Source organism: Pteropus medius, unplaced genomic scaffold (genome assembly GCF_902729225.1).
Source record: "Pteropus medius unplaced genomic scaffold, Ma_sr-lr_union100, whole genome shotgun sequence".
NCBI classification, from domain to species: domain Eukaryota; kingdom Metazoa; phylum Chordata; class Mammalia; order Chiroptera; family Pteropodidae; genus Pteropus; species Pteropus medius.
The window spans coordinates 303,235-320,518 of NW_024356333.1; positions in this window are offsets into that span (position 1 = coordinate 303,235).

Sequence of the window (17,284 nt, forward strand, 5' to 3'; positions counted from 1 at the left end):
CCAAAGGCCCCCATTGCCAGGTTTCCGGTCTGGACCGGAGCTTGCGCCCTTCACTGGGCGTCCTGCTGCTAACTCGTGTCCGAATCAAACACAGCCTGCCCAGGAAAGGCTCCGGCTCAGGTGTGTGTCCGGCTGGGCTCACGACCCAGCAGCAGACATTCCCGTTTGTTCAAATAACTCGTATTTTCTTCTCTATTCCCTCTCAGCCCAAACCTACTCTTGCGGATGACCCTCTGACCACTGGTGAGTCTGTCGCCAACATCTAAAATCAAATCTCCTCCACCAGCTGTCACACAGTTCTCAGCCGCAGCTAGGACAAAAATCGCTGATCGAATTCATTCATTCTTGGGCAGAATGATCAGGGGTCCCCTTTAAGCGCCTACATTTCTTAATAATGCTCTTTATAGTAAAACAAGAACAAATCAGACAGAGAAAGACAAACGCTGTATGGCGGCACTTACATGCAAAATCTAAGAAAGAGAAAACCAAACAAATGAATAAACGAAACAGAAACAGACTCGTAGGTACGGAGAACAAGCCGATGGTTGCCCAAGGGCGGGCGGGGGCGGGGCGGGTGTGCGAAATAAGAATAAAAAGGAAAAGAAGAAAAAATATTTGAGATAAAAATAATAAAACAAGAATCAACGCGGTACGGTTTCACAAACTTTGCGCGTGTACAGAATGCACACACTGAGCATGGTACGGGAGCCACGATGAACGTTTCGGTCTCTTGGTCTCTTTCCCTTCCCAGAGTTAAGTCCCCTCCCGCGTGGTCACCCTGCACAGACAGCGGGGCCCCGAGCACGAGCACCGGTGAGGGGGTTCGGCCGCTGTGTTCTCCCTGAGTTTCTTTCTTCCCTATCAGAGCTCACAGCGCTTTCCAGAAACTGTGCCCGCTAAGTGTCCGAGGCACCGACGGGCGCGCCCTAAGAAATCGCTCTCCCCGCTTTCTGGTTCAGGAACCACTTCGGGGGGGAACAACTGCCTTGCTCTGGGGCCTGTTCGATGCCGCCGTTTTCACATGCTGCATCCCAGGACGCCGCGGGCACGTGCCTGCACGGGGGACATCCGAGAAAAACACCATGTCACTGAAGAAGATTCTCTAAGAGCTTTCCCGAAGGTCAAAACTAGCGCCTCCGGAGAAACAAACGGGACCTCGGATTTTTGTTTTCTGACGTGTTTTGGGCTGTAGGAGCTTGAACACAACACGGTGTAGAGATGCTCTCATTCTCGAAAGCTCCCACATATCTTGTATTTGGTCTAACACGCTTATCTTTCAAAATACCATCCCCGGATGATGACATTTCGGGTTTTGTGTATCTAAGAAGGGTAAATTTGGGGGCTTGAGTTCACATCAGGTGAGGTGACTCACCTGCCCCTCCTCCAGGCTTGGCCACTTCTATAAACAGACGCTCAGATCCAAAGCCTGGGACTCAGCTTTGCCTGGTCACCATCACTCACTGTCACACCCATCATCATCAGGCCTTGTCACATCCACACACGTGGGTCTGGACTCTACCCACTGACCTCCACCTCCACGGCCAGCTTCCACCCGAGGTGGCCATGACCTTTCGCCCAAAGAAAAACAGTAGATTCCTAACCGGTGTCCGTCTGTCTGTCATCCATCCAATGCCTAGCAGCCAAGGTGCTCGCCTCAAAGTGTCGTTTGCACGTCATTTCCTGTTCCAAACCTATGGTGGCTTATGGTCACACACAGGCTATCCTGCAGAGTCCTCGTCACAGCCCGCCTCCAACCCCGGGAATCCCAGTTCGGGATGGCTGGGACCCCAGGAATCCGCCCCTCCGGCTCTCTCTACGCGTGTTCCCACGTCCAACTTCTGCCTGAAATGCAGCAGTTCGCCTCTGCCGGGTGGAGGAATCTTTTATGTAAAATCGCACCATCCGTGAGAACCTTCTTGAGTCTCAAGGGTCCCGTGGATGCCTTCAGCTTCCTCTGCAAGGACTCAGCGGGAAAACAGATCAAGAGTTGGCTTGCCTGGGTGGATAACTTTTTTTAATTTATCGTATTTTTTTTTTCTGAGATTTTTCTACAGCTGGAAATACAAGGAACAGGCAGGGTCATAACATAAAAAATATTCTGAAACGGAGGGAGAAACCTCGGCTTGGAGGGATGGGCTGGACAAAGAGACTGAAGACTGCTCTCTCTCAAAGACACAATAAAGGCCGTGGGCTACGAGCCATCTGCAGTGCCCACAAAGGGCCATCACGCCCCTCCTGGCTGCCTACAAGAGAAGAATTATTACCCCGGGGTCAGGAGGGCATTTGTCTCGTGAGTGAGGTCTGGAGAAAACGTGATGGCTCCCTCTCTCGGAGGGAAGAAGGGTGAAGATACGGATGGACAGGTTGATGAAATGAGCCAGCAGCCTAACGTGCTCGTTCAGGGAGCCGCCCGGGCCGGGGTTTGCACACATGCAATTTCCGAACTCCCTAAGGCGACCCATTTCAATTCCCCAGGATGAATGTACGGGAAAGAGATGACCTGTCTTAAGAAGGTTCCATGAAGCCATCTTTTCTTTTCGTCCATTTTTCTCTTTTTTATTGCAGTAGACCTGACATATAACAACATTGTGTGAGTTTGAGGGGTTCGGCTTGGTGATTTGATACGTTTACATATTGCGACATGATGGCCGCCATCCTGTTAGCTAGTGCCTCTGTCACGTCACGTGGCTGTCTTCTCTGCTCCGTGGTGGGGATAATTAAGATGTAGTCTCTTAGCCAGTCCGATGAACATCACACAAGAACGTCATCTACTGTCACTATGCTGTGTATTAGATCTCAGAACTCATTCATCAGAGGGCTGCACGTTTGTCGTCTGAAAAAACGTTTCCCCACACCGCAGCCCCTGGGAACCAGCATTTTACCCTCCGCGTTTACGAGCTGGGCTATTTCAGATCCCAGAGATGAGTGAGAGGATACAGCCCTTCCCATCGGCTAGCGCTCACTGCTGTCGCTGTCTCTGCCTCTTCTCTCCACTTCCTTAATTCTCTTGGATCCACCTCTTGTCCCTGTCCCCCACTTCTCGCTTCTTCGGGTTCTGATCGCTTTCGTGTCCCTCCCCCCGCTCGCTGTACCATCCGCAGAGCCAAGGACGTGATCCAGCTGGTTTCCTCCTCACGCCGGGCTGCAGATGCTCCGCTCCACCCTCATGCCCTTCGTGATGAATCAGTCCAAAGATACTCACCGCGTGCTTCGTCTGGGCCAAGCGCACAGGTGGAATGGCGGGGCAGAGCATTTCATTCCCAGGTCGTTCGAGAGCCGAGAAAATTAGAGAGATTCTTGTGAGCTGGCGTAGGCTTCGGTGTGATCCTAGACACGTCGCTTATTAGCTCTGTGGCTTTCCTCCAAGCCTGGCTTTTCTCATCCGTAACACGCGGACATTGTAAGAGGACAGGGCTAGAGGTGCCGGAAAGAGCTCGAAGAGATGACGTGACGTCATTTACATACAACACGCATTACAGAGCGAGCTCATGGCACTGACGACCAGTGCGTCCTGAGACCTTGTCACCGCCTCGAATGAATGCCGAATTAGCTAAATGACAGCACTAATCGCCCTCACGACGTCTGAAAGCGTGACGGCTTTTGAAGCTCATCTGTCATTTAAAGGCTGATGATTCCCAGAGCTGCCACAAGCGGCTGCTCCAACCTCCCTCCCATCGTCAGCCCCGCGTCTCCTGTGGCATCCGAGGGAGCAGGGACCTTAGTGTGTACCAAGCACAGCCTGCGATCGTCTCCGGCCGTTATGTTTATGGTGCGATCGTCTCCGGCGGTTATGTTTATGAGTGGGTGTCGCGGTTATATTTATGAATGCGCGATGCGTCTCAGGGTGGTTATGTTTATGAATGCGATCGTCTCAGCTGATTATGTTTATGGTCGCGATAAAGTCTCGGTTATGTTTATGAAGAATGCGATAGATCTCCGGCGGTTATGTTTATAGTGCGATGTCGTCTCGGCGGTTATGGTTTATAGTCGCGATGCGTCTCGGCGGTTATGTTTATGAATGCGTCGTCTCGGTTATGTTTATGGTGCGATCGTCTCTGGCGGTTATGTTTATGGTGCGATCGTCTCTGGTGGTTATGTTTATGGTGGCCGGTGGACACCGGATGAAAGAGTAGAGGCAGAAGCAATAGACAAGCATAAATAACAACACAACGAAAACCTGGATCGCGAGAAGTGGACAGAAGGGCGGAGGCAGGGGAGACCACGTGCCCGCCGGGGCGGGTGCTGAGTCGGAGGCAAGGACAAGCCAGCAGATACCCCACGGAATCCTGGACCAGCTCCGAAAAGGAGGCCGAGGTCTCGGGATAAACGGGGTGGACCTGTCACGCTGTGCGCTCTCGGGGTGCCTTTGCTCCACTAAGCAGGGGACAGGAGGTTAATTCTTGGGAGGAATGGAAGCCGAAGGCCTCTGAGGACAGCGGGGAAAGAGAGGACATTGGGGTGCCGAGCCCCAGCTGCCTCCCACCGCCCCTTCTCAGTGTTGGTCCCCCCCCACCCCAGCAGGGATGGGGAGGGGCGTCGTCAGAAGCAAACGGCCTGAGAAAAGATTTCCCACCCCCCGCCCCAGGAGACAGCTCAATACACACTCTCTTGACGTTTGTCCAATTAAAAGAAAAGTAGCTGATTATCCCGGGGGGCAGAATAACCACCCCAGAGACGTCCAGGTCGCCACCTCCCGAACCTGCGACCGCACTGCCTCACACAGGCGCCTCTAGAAGCTGAAGAAGGCCCAGCGATGGCTCCCAGCCTAGAGTCCCCAGGAGCCAGCGCCGCCGACACCCCGATCTCAGCCCCGTGAGGCGCGGGGGGCTCCCAGACCACCGAACCTCAAGGCAGTTCTTGGTGTCATTTGAAGCCACTGAGTCTCTGCTAACTTGTTACAACAGTCACAGAAAATGAGGACAGTATCTTTCCCCCCGAAAAAGGTCACTAGGAAGTGGCAAAGTGTGGAAGTCGCCTTCTGCTAACGGGCGGAGGGAGCGGCCGTGACAGCCGGAGAGCTGTCCTTTGTCAGCAAGGGGCTTCCTACCTGATGCCTCAGCCCTCTGCCATCGGAATAGGGCACGGGCTTTTTTGAACAGCACTGCTGTCCCCCTGTCTCCCCCATGGGAATAGAAACGTCCCCTGGGATTCATGAGAGGGATGGCTTTGTGGCCCGAGAAAGGAAGGACGTTAACCTAAACTTGACCTTGGCCCCTCGGTGGGGACTCGTTCTACCTGCCGCTCTCACGGTGCCCCCCCCCTTTAAACCAGCGCTTCAAACACTGTTTACGGCCACCCATGGGGACACCAGATGCAGTGGACCGGGGTCTCCTCGCTGCTGCGGACATGGCTCACGGCCTCAACTCTCCCGGCCTGTGAATCTCCCCTGTGGTGTCCCCTCAATGGCCTGTGACACTAGAGAGACACGAGTCCCTCTGAACAAAGACAACACGCTCTGTGTATTGATAACCATTCAGGGCACTTGCGTTAATTATTTACTGCTGCATAATAAATTACCCCGAAACCCAGACTAAAGAAATAAATGTGTATTATCTCTCGGGGGTCTGTGGCACGAGGGCCATCGTGAGGTTGCTGGCAGGCGTCAGCTGGGCTGGATCATCTGAAGGCCGGAGCGAGGCCAGAGGGTCCACCTCCAGTGTGGCTACTCACACCACTGGCAACGTGGTGCCGGCTGTTGGTGGGAGCCCTCAGCTTCTGGCTGGGTGGACCTCATGGAACTTAAGTGTCCTCACAATGCTGTGGCCGGGTCCCCCAGAGCACTGATCCAAGGGAACGCAAAGCAGCAGCCACGATGCCTTTTACGGTCCTGGCTTGGAACCCTGCTCCGTCATTCCCACAATGCCCTCTTGGTCACATCGGTCATCCCTATTCAGCGGGGATGGCGATCATCGGGGATGGTGATCATCAGGGTCATTTGGAAGCTAGGTGCCCCAATTTTACAAAAAGAAAACCACGATGAAGCCAGAATCCAGTAGTTGTTAAGATGCCCACACTCTACGCCTTCATGTTGACTCATCCCAAGGATTTCGCTGTCGGCCCACAGTAAGCCAGTCACACGGGGACTCTACTTCCCACCCAAGATGCCACAGCAATTTCCCCCCCCCACCCCAATCCTCTTTTGCCTGTGGTTCAGAGATTACAACCCATTGACTGGCCGCTGATCTTGACTGACAGGTAGGGAGAGGCAATGGATGGCGGTGTTAATGAAGAATTTGAATCATTGCTAGGAAAACTCCTCTAACGTCCAAATGTCTCCTCGTACTCAGACTTCCCAAGAGACAAAAGAATTTCTGTGTGATTCACGCAACGCAGACGTCAGCTTTGCAGACAAGTCGAAGGCCTCGTACAAATTCGATCTGGTGAATCACCTCGACTCTGTTGCTCAGTTCACGCATCTGCTGGACAAGAGTGGAAAAGACCAGTGGTTCTTGAACCTGACTGACTGTCTCCTTCTTCTGTGTTGAACTCAGATTCCCACGCCCTACCCATGAACATTAGGACTTGGTGGGTATATGGTGGGGTCCCAGAAGCTACAGCTCACATACTTCGGGTGACCTGCTGCTTTAGGGGTCATTAAACTAGCACTGATTTTCTTGACTGGAGATGGCAGATCCTTTTACTTTAGGGAGAAGAAAACAGTGAGGTTTTGTTCTCCTTGAAAAGATTTTCAGCATTGTTGAGAATGGACTAAATAACCTACAGATGGGTCTTCCAGCTACAAACAGAGAACATTTTATGCTTCCAGGTAGGAAAAAAAAAAAAAAGTTGTGTACTGTGGTATAAAATCTAATCAGAGTAGGTCTGTCCAGCACTGACTTATTTATGAGTCTGTAGTTATTATCACTTTGCCATAGAGTAGCAGTTTTTGAAATCTAGTGTCAAAGAGAACCATCTAGAACACATGATTAAAATGTGAGTTCCCAGGATCCATCTCCAGATAGTATAATTCAACAGGCAGGGCACGCGTTGGGTTGAAGGCTACACCCCATCAGCACCAGGCTCCTCAAAGTGACACTCAGAGGGACAACACCCCTTTAAAACAAATACTCCTGAATTACACATGCAAAGTCATTTTAAGTCACCATCCTACTTGGCATGCCCGTGGCCCTGTTTTCACGTTTTTGAATTTGACTCTAGAGGGTTTCTAAAATTTCCCTCATGACAAGAACCGCCAGATGGTACTTGTGAAATGCAACACATAGACGCTAGATCCCTTCCCTAATTCTTCTTGGGGATAGTGAGGTTGTTCGGAAAATAAGTATTCCAGGCAAGTTTGGGAGATTCTGTTCTTAGAAGCTGCAGGTGGGGAGAATCTAGAGTCGATATACCCCTACCTTATCCTTATGCACATGAGGTGGCACAAGCCACCCACATGGCCAAGCTTCCTTGGCTGGTTACGCTCCACTGGAGCTGCGTATCGTCTTGAAAGTTTTCTGAATACTGAGCCTTTAGAAGCAGCGTGGGCTTGACAAACCGGGTTGGTCTCACTGGGGGCAGATGAAAGCAATAAGATAATGCAAGTCAGGAAGAGAAAACTAATTAGCAAATTCACTTTATGTCCTGTCGAAATATTTAAAAAAAAAAAAAAAGATAAAAGAAAGCCTATAAAGATGCTTTAAAAATGTTTTCTAACCCTGTGAGCCAGCGAGCTCGCAGAGTCCAGGAGCTGACAGTCACAGTGGTAATTAGGAGAAAACAAGCTATTCAAACTGGAAATAGGGAATGTGCTTTTTAGCACCGGCTCCTTTTTCCATAGTATTTCAAGGGTGACCAATGCCAGTCATAATCGCAAGAATGCCTCATTCGGAGGAGATTCCAAATGGAATTGGAACCATGTAAATTATGGTTTATTATGACAAAGAAACGGACGACATTCACTAGAGAGTCCGCGGAGACCATGACTACAGAACAAGAAGACCCTGCAAAGCGTTTACGATGGTTCATCCAAACGTTAAGCCCCGTAATTCCAGACCATGTCGGGGGTGCTGACTCCAGGCGCCACCCAAGCCTGGGTGGCAGCAACCTCTTGGGTCTGCAATGGCACTGACGTCCGACAGCCTCATGAGAGGTTCCTGGCAGATGTTTCTAATCCTGGGGCTTCCTCCGCAGACCAGAGGGCCCCGTAAGTCGAGAGGCGGGCCAGGCTCGCCAGGAGGGGCAGACACACATACCGTGCGCCCGCGTTTGGGTAATGACAGCATTCTTGCTCAGCAGCTCCATCCTCACGTGATTCATAAAATGTAGGCGTGTCTTCTGTGCACTGAGCCCCGGAAGGCAGAAAGAGCGAGACGCACCCCGAGGCCTTCGTAAGCAGCATCCAAGGGCCGAGGGCTCCGTACGCGCACCCCCTCAGGTTGAATCTTGACATCGTCCTTTGGTCGTGTGACCTTGAATCCACATCTAAGTTCCCTGGCCTCGGTTTCTTCATCCGTATGTTAGGGAGCATGATGTCAGCTAACTCAAAAGATGATTATGAGGGTGAGATGAGTTAATACGTTTAAACGAAGCGTGATGCTTAAAGCGCCTGGAACACAGTAAAGAACAATTGTTGGGTTTTCGTTACTGACCTATTGTCGTTATCAACATAGAGGTAGGAAGTGATCTCTTTAAGAATCAATGTGGAAGTCGGTGGTGTGTCCGTAAGATTTTAAAGGCATAGAGTAGACAAGTGGGACATTCGGCTTGATGTCGACCAACCACCAAAAAGCTAATCTGTCTTTGGGCGGTATCAATAGGTCGTCCAGATTGGAGGGGGTCATGCTTCAGTCCCCTCACTGGCAGCGTGTCTGAGGCAGTGCCTCTCTGTGACGCCACAAATCAAGAAGCATTAGCAAGTGGGAGCATCATCAAAGGCCAGGACTCGGAATGCTAAACGCTGGGAAACAGACACGCCGAAAGTGGGAAGATCTGAACACGTTAGGCCCGGAGAAAAGAGCAGAGCCGTGGCAGATGGCCCAGCGTCACAGGCGGCACGATGTAGGGCAAAGGCCACCACCCGTGCTGCCTCCCACGCTCGCCTGGGTCTCTCACGTGGACGTGCTCCATGACCTTGGTGGTTTACCTCATCCAGCTGACCTCACTGTTTCTTACATTACTATAATGGCTCTCAGTTCCTCCCAGCTGTCATACTCCAGGATGCTGACGGTATCATTGGGTTTGGATCCCAAATCTTCCCACTTACTGCTCCCCCTCCCCGCCCATCCCACCCCCCACCTCTAGATTGCTGGCTGCTAATATGCAAACAAAAACAACTGAGCCACATGGGAAATACAAGCGTGACCGCTGATGGCCAAGTAGTTCGGAGGACAGAGCTTGGCACTGACATTGAGGTGGGACGTGCCATATCTTTGCTCCCTGAATTGAAGCTTTTTGGTGGTTGGTCAACATCGAGCCGAATGTCCCACGTGTCTACTCTATGCCTTTAAAATCCTGCGGATGCCCCACCAACTTCCACATTGATTCTTAGAGGGTCAGTAGGTCAGATCAAAACTGGCCTACTGACCCTTCCCTGGGCTGACCAGTTGGAACCGGGGGAGCCCAAGCTTTGTGCAAGGGCCCGAGAAGAGAAAGGGGGCATTCGTCACCTCCCTCTCCTAACGGACCGTGCGTCTCACGAGAGGGAGGACGGTGTCCTCCTACGCCTCGGGGCATGGCGCTCTCATTTTTCAGAGTCCTTTTGCTGGGAAGAGTGTGACGATGTAATGGTATTTTGACTTTTGTTTCTGAGACTCAGCACCACGCTTGCCAGAGAATCCATCCCGCTTTTATTAACTTCTTGATCCTTCCGTGTTCACAGCGCCAGCGATGTCATCAGATCCGGTGCACGAATTACACAAACGTCACTCACCGGTGCGGCGTAAGTCCAAGAGGAAGTGATGACCGGCCCTCCCCTCTGCAACAGGAAGACTCTGAGAAGCCAGAAGTTATTAAACCTTTAAATAGATGCTCTTCCCTCTTCCGCCTCCTTCCGAGAAGCATTTCCTAACTATTTAAAATTCTCCAAGCCCAAGTAAATGGATCGCGGTGCAGGGAGAGAAATAAAAAGCCTTGGAATGGCAAACGGGGAAGTATTGATCGTCTGCTTAGGCTGGGTATTTTCAGACGAGCTCTCCATCGATGCTTGCGACGGTCTCACGATGTACGTAGAGTTCGCCACGTTCACAAACGAGCGAGGTGACGCTCTCCCGTGGCCGGAACAGCGAAGAGCTGCTTTCAGCCACGGGTCTCCGATCCGAAAACCCACGTTCCTCTTCCCTGACGACGTCAGCACGCGCTCCACCAGTGAGCAGACACATCGAAGGAAAGGTACGACTCGGGATAAAAGCGGCTAAGGTGCGCCAGAGCGGCTCAAAACGCACGCCGAAAAATGCCGCTTTGAAAGCACGCCTCAGATGCAGCGTCGCACTGGGGAGCGTGGCTCTCCCCGGGCCGCGACAGGTGCTCCATTCCTGTTCTGATGCTCGGCACTGGACGTGGTGCCCGGCAGCTTACGAGCCCTCCGAAAAGGATGCGAAGGGTAAAACAGTGTGTGGGGTGGCCTTGATCCCAGCTCATGTCACTATCGGCTTCTCCTTCTGCCCACCGTCGTCTCCCGTGACGCACGGAAATACTTCTGCTTGCTGGAGGGAAAATGGAGCCTGGAGATCATTTTGTCAGAATACGAATGAGGTGTCTGTGTCATGCGACACAGCGCGCTTATCCAACAAATCCAGGAAACTGACAGATATAAGCATCGGAAGCCAGATGAGCGGCCGGGGGTGCGTCTGTGCATAACGGCCTGGCCTCCCCATGGAGCCCTGCGTCTACCCATGATCCGAGAAAGAACTTAGGGGGCGTTCACCGCCTTCTCCATTTCAGCCCCGTGTGTGTGCCCCTGAATCACGGAATAATAAGGGTCAAGAAAGTCGGGGCCTGGGGGAGAATTACGAAGAAAGTACCAGTGACTTCCTTTCAAATTCTACGGACTTAGAGCCTTTGCTGCCAGTTCTGTGGCTGATGGGGATTCGGGGTCATTTCCCGAAAGAGTGAGTCTCACCCTTACCCTTCCCTGCCTCGGCCATTCGGAGCCACCCCTTGTCCCTTCACGATCAGAATCGAGTCATCCTACCGACACTTTACTTCTGTTTGTTCCCTCTCTGCCCGGCGACGTGAGCATTCCAAAGTTGCTAGGGATTCATCTCAGCTTCAAATCTAATTCGGCAGAGCCCATGATGAGTGCAGCAGGAAATGGAGACGCACTGCGGATGGGTCCTCAGCGGCGGCTGTGTCGGGAACGTCCCCGATGTTCACCGTTTGATCCCCAGACTGATCTCTCCTGGCTGTGATGGAAACGCCACTCCACGCTGTTCGCTGCTCCACCGCCTCGGGGTTTAAGCGGCATTCGGAAAGGTCGGCCCCTCGAACTCACAAGGGAAAACCTCCTTGGTCTCACACCTAAGTCTTTAAGAGGCGCTCTGTGACTGCGAGGTCGACCACGCCAGGGTGACAGGCAGTTTGAGAAGAGCGGGGAACCCCAGGAGCATCTGCTCACGGCCTGACTCCCGTCGCTGTAGCGAGAGCCCTTCATAAAAGCCCAGGCAGATTAGGACAAGGTGGCTCCCACCTTAATGGCTCCCACGAATGATGGAAGAGGCTAATGTCCCTTCACCGCTCTCCAGAGTTACAATGCCAAGCAGGCCACCCCCAGCTGATGCCCGCACACTGTGTGGGACCAATCCAGGGGGCTTCTGCCTTTGGCAGTCGATGTCCGTAAGTCACCTCTCACCTGGCACAGGTGTTGGCCGGGGCAGGGGTAGCAGGGCCTCGGGACCCGGCTCTCTGCTCACGAGAGAGAGGTTCTTGCCAAAGGCACCTTCACGTCCTGCTCGCAGAGGTGCCACAGACGCCATTTCCACTTGATGACGAGCCCCATCTACATGTAGAAGGCTCAGATGTTACAGGTCCTTGAGGAGCACGTCGGCTCACCTGGCATCCGTAGTCAGCCTCGCAGCAAGCTGGAAGTCATATCTCCAATGGGAATGTCACTTGCCAAAGAAGGCACAGATTTGTTCCATGGCCAGGGGCTCCCACCGGTCCACACAGCACCCCAAAAGTCTCAGACACTCTAAGGGCCACGAGACCTGCTGCCAAAAGGCTGAAGGCAGAACTTCTTGCGCGGCAGCTGCGGGGCACCCCTACCCTGGGCTCTGCTCATTGGCCGATAGGGTTCTCAGTTACCTGTCAACGCAGCAGGACACGCACACACTTCAGGCTACCAAATACCGCCTTTGTCTGAGAAGAGGGAGGGAACAGGAGCTATTATGAATCCTCGTCCTTAACTTTTTGACATGATCCCAAAAAACATCGGACCAATAGAACTTCGGACACTTCACTGAGAGGCCAAATTCCTTTATTTTCCCAGATGGGATATTAAACCTTATAAATAAATAAATATACACAGACACACATCTAAACCAGGGGTAAGAAATCCATCCATATTTCTAGAGCTATCCCATCCATAGCACATGAGGAATGCGATTTTCCACTACACGTTTCTGAATGAACAAAATACCGCACATTAATGTACATTAAACACGCGTGAACTTATCGTCCAGCTGAAGAAACCAAGATTCTTCTTAAATTACCTCTCCCCCGCCCCTCCCCACGGCGTCAGCCCGAGGAGGAGCACCGCCCGGATCCAGGGTTCGTTCATTTGATGTTTCTTCATCCAAAACATCGGCTCCTGCCCTCCACGCCCAGCGTGGTGCTCATTCACACACGCATCGAATGGCTCGGCCATCTGTATTTTTCAGAAAATATCTCAGAAAGTGTCACGAGCGTCCCCGGTGGCGAAGGCTTCCCACGTTCGCTTATTCTACCGTTTACCCAGAACGCAGGTGAACGCGCGCTTTGCACACCCGAACCTCGAGCTCACGGCCGTGGCTCCAGGAATGGGTCAACGCCTGCCTCGCTAAGACCAGGTCCTCGGATGGCCCTCGGGAGCCATGGGTGACAGTCAGATAAAAGTCATCGGTTCCATGACTTCGTTTATCGCTCGAGAACAAAAGCCACTTCTCACTTGTTTTTGATTGTCGGCCTCTCAAGAAATACTTATCAGGGACCTCGGATACATTCAAAACTCTGCAATATGCTTCCGGGCGAGAGGACAAAATTGGCCGCAGGAAAATCATACTCCCTATGTCATCGGCCCTACGACTTTGAGGAGGAGGAGGGCGAGTTATTAAAGAAGGTTTCGTGGGGGAAATAAGGGGAGATGGATGCACAGGAGTTACAGACGTGGCAAGAGAGCCTCAAAAAGGGCCGTAAGGCTTTCAACACCCTCGGCCTTGCCCCAAAACAGCACCAGCCCCGGCACGGTCGAGGGGGAGAGGAAGAAGCAGACAGCAACCCCAGAAATCACGAGATCACGCTGGTTTGTTCTAGCGAGTGTACTTGGGAGTTTCAGTGTGGGACACGTTCAGTGGGCACCGGGCCCTCCGCCCCCCCTGCCTCTGGCGTAGGACGTCCGTGCCGGCCACACACTGACTGCAGCTGCAGAACTTAATGGCTCCTGCCCAGCCCGGGCATCGTCCCTCGCTTTTTCCATCCCGAGGTGTTTGGACACCGGCCAGGAGACCCAAAGTTCGCCACGCAGCGTCAGCAGGGTCAGCCCTGTCCCAGTGATGAAGCGCACACACGCACGTACGCACAAGCGAAATGTAACACCGTCACAGGTGTGACGGTTTCTCTCTCCCCGTGTGCCTTCTCCATCTGCAGATCTCACTCCCGCCGCAGACTTCTGCGCGGATGCCCGCGGGAAAGCCAGCAGGTGCAGCCTCAAAACTGCAGAATCGTAGGCCACGCGCGAAACATGATCTTTCTTTAGTGGGCACGAGGGAAGTGAGCCGCACCTCACGGCGAATCTCTAGACAGTCCCCGGTCGTGTCTCTCTCATTCCCCACTGCTCTCTGCACCTGGAACAGGAGAGACTCAAAAACCCTTCACTCAGCGAATGAAGAGATGAGTTCAAGATCAGTGACATGTCCAGGCATAATGAGACGTCCAGGACCCCGGTGTCGGCTGCCCGGGAGTCCTGTTGCTCAGCTGATGTCGCCAGTAGCCACTCTCCCCCACACGCAAGTGCGACCTCAGCCTTCATCAGAACCTTGAAGCACCTACAGAACAGAAGCAGGCGGTGCCGGCTCTCTCCAGGTGGGACTTCCTCCTCCCACAAGACCAGGGACGAATGTCATACGCTCTCCCTGTCTTCCTGCTCCTAACTTAGATTTAATAAAGACCACATGGCAAACTTTTTAGTCTAGGAAACGTTTGTCCAGCAGTTATCCACTTCCGGTACAGCTCCGTGTCCCCTGCTGGACTGGCCACTGGCCTAACTAGAGAGAAGAGGCAAGCGTGGGAATCATTCCAACGCAGTGGTGTTTGAGAGCAGAACAAGGCTGGAGGAGACGTGCAGACGCACTTCTGCGGGGTCCATCCTCACCCCCCGTGGTGCACGCGTGCTTCATCTAATGGATTTGACGTCGATACATCATCCAGAGAACAGCAAGACGCACCAGCGCGTTCCTCTGCCAACGTGATTATGAAATCTTCCGGCAAACAAATAAGCTCCTAGCTAATGCAATACTTATTTTCAAAGTGTTTTCTTTTCTTTTTCTGCCCAGAGCAGGCTTACAGATAAACAGTGAGTGTGCCAGGAAGTTGTTCAATTATTCATGTACTAAACTTGGTGAGCATCGCTGGAAATTCACGGTCTCCTTGAATTTGCCTACTTGCCTGAAAGCAATGTGTTACTCACCGGCAAGGGAGAGGCTCTTCCATATTAACTTTATTTACCTGTCAGGAGCTTGTCTCCAGGCGAAGTATTTCAGAATGCATTTTTAAACCACTTAATTTCACCCCGGTTACCGTCTGTCTTTGTTAAGCCCAAATTCAAGGATTCTGTCCTGTCAAATATTGGAGCCGGGTCAGCGACACACCTCACAAGCACCCGTGAGCAGAGGTCCACCCATCCGTCACTCACTCCACAAGTTGTGAGCTACGAGGTACAAGGAAGAACAGGCTTGGCAGCCCAAGCTGGGGGTCCCGTTTCTTACCGAGCACAATCATGTATTAGCTACGTGACCTTGGCCATCACTCCACTGAGACTCTGAGGCTCGACTTTCTCATCTGACAACTAAAACTTTGGAAAAGTAATACTTGCTCTGCCTGTCTCACAAGGCTGAGGTTACATATATTAAAATTTTAGACGCATTTCGGAGATGATTTTATGGAAGCATATGCTTATGAAAATAACCTACTTTCAACTCCCAGACGGCAAAATGGTAAACACCCCGGACTGGGAGGCTTTTGTGGATCCGCTCTCATTGTCAGCTGCAGAGCATATGGGTCACTCTTTCATCCACTTACTTCACAAACATGGACTTGGGTGCTCCACGTGGCCAGGACAGCGAAAGATGCTGGGAACACAAAGGTACTTCCTGCCCTCGGCCCGCTAACGACACCAGCGGAGCTGGACGAGCATGAAGAGGGGGATGGAAAAAGGCCAGTTCCGAGCTGCGCCAACGTTCCAGGCCAAAGGTTTAAGAAACGAAGGTGAGATGCTATCACGGTGTGGGCAACGGAACAGAATGTCGGGTGGCGCTGAGAATCGCCAGCCGCGTTTGGCGGTGTTTCTGGCGCGGACGGGATGACCAGATGCGCCGGGGCTGACGGTGGGAATGGAAGGGGTTGTAGATTGGGGTGAAAGAAGAAAGATGCACGTTTGGCAGCGCAAACCCATGGGTCTTACTGAGTGCGGACGGGTGGTGCTGGCGTGCTTACCCGGAGGACGCACTCTGGACAATCAGAAAAGGCAGGTGGACAAGGAGCTCGCGGACGAGATGGAGCCAGAGCCATATCTGGATGGATGAAACACAGTCCCTGCCTCTGCATCCGTCCCACCATCTAGCGTTCCAGTGACTCCAAGGCTCCGAGGGAGAGCTGGCAGGTCAGCAGGAAGCCAGCCGTGCCCTGGCACGTCCTTCTGATGGCCAGCTGGTGAGGCTCCTCACTAACCATGAAGGCGGCTGTCCAGGGCATAAGCCAGGGGACGAGCACCCTCAGGCCGCGATGTACGATTGTGACCCAGCCTTGGGGTTCATGGGGCAACTCTCTAAGAGCTTCCACGTACGAGATCACGTTAAAGTCTGTTTTAAATATTATTTACCCTCTGAGGTCCGAAATAACACAAGACAAAATGAGCATTTCTCATCGTAACCGTTTTTTTCCTTTCAAAACAAGCCTCCATTACGGCGGCCTGGCATTTTTAGAATTCATTTTTCCGCCTGTTGATAACGCCACACACACACCCCACCCCGGGAGTTGGGGAGCAGGCAGGGGGTGCTCCCCGAGGACACAGAGCTGAGGGGCAGGCCCGAGATGAAACCCGGCTTCTCTGCCTCCAAACGCGGCGTCTCCTCAGGGGGCAGGGGCTTTGGTAAAGCAGCCCGTGGGCAGCTGGCGGACGGTTAGACACCCTCGGGACGTGGTGGGAACATAACGGGCAGGAGCCCTGCCGTCATGGAGCTCCGTGGCTGGACCACTGAACGTCAGGAGTGTTCTGGAAAACCAGCCAAATAGCAGCTTCTTGCGGGACGCACCAGGGGCCACCTGCTCTCTGCTGACGCCCTTGAGACCAGAAGGCTCCTCTGTCTCAGAGAGGCCGTTCCGTTGCCATCAGGGGGCTTGGTGGGGGCTCTTTTTATCCCGTCTTTCTCTGTCCCCGCCCCTCCCACACATCACTCAGGCACTTACCTGCGATCCTGGCTCCCTTGCCTCGTCCTTCCTCTATTTTAATGACAGTCTAACTCCTGGCAGGTCCCAGGTGGGACCTTCTAACCTTGCGTCTGAGAAGAGACAACGCTGCCTCCTGGTGGCCAAAACCAGGCTCTGCAAAGGAGTAAACCCTTTACCAAGTCAGAGAGGGCAAGGGGAGGCATGTCCCTCGGTTCTTTGGCAAACAAAGGTGAGGGGACAAGGACGATCTCACTCCAGGACGACTCTGTCACAGACTTTTTTTAAGCCTGCACACAGGAGGAAAATTAATTTAGGAGACGTCCATTTGGATCTTTATTGGCAATTCTCAAAGCCGTGAAAGGTAGGCTGACGTCTAACCCCGACCGCCCCTTTTCATGTCCCCCAAAAAGCTTCCCCATCCTTTCCCCTCCATGCCATCCCCTTCCATCCCATTCCCAGGCTCCAAAGCAGAACGCCTCCGCCTCGCCTC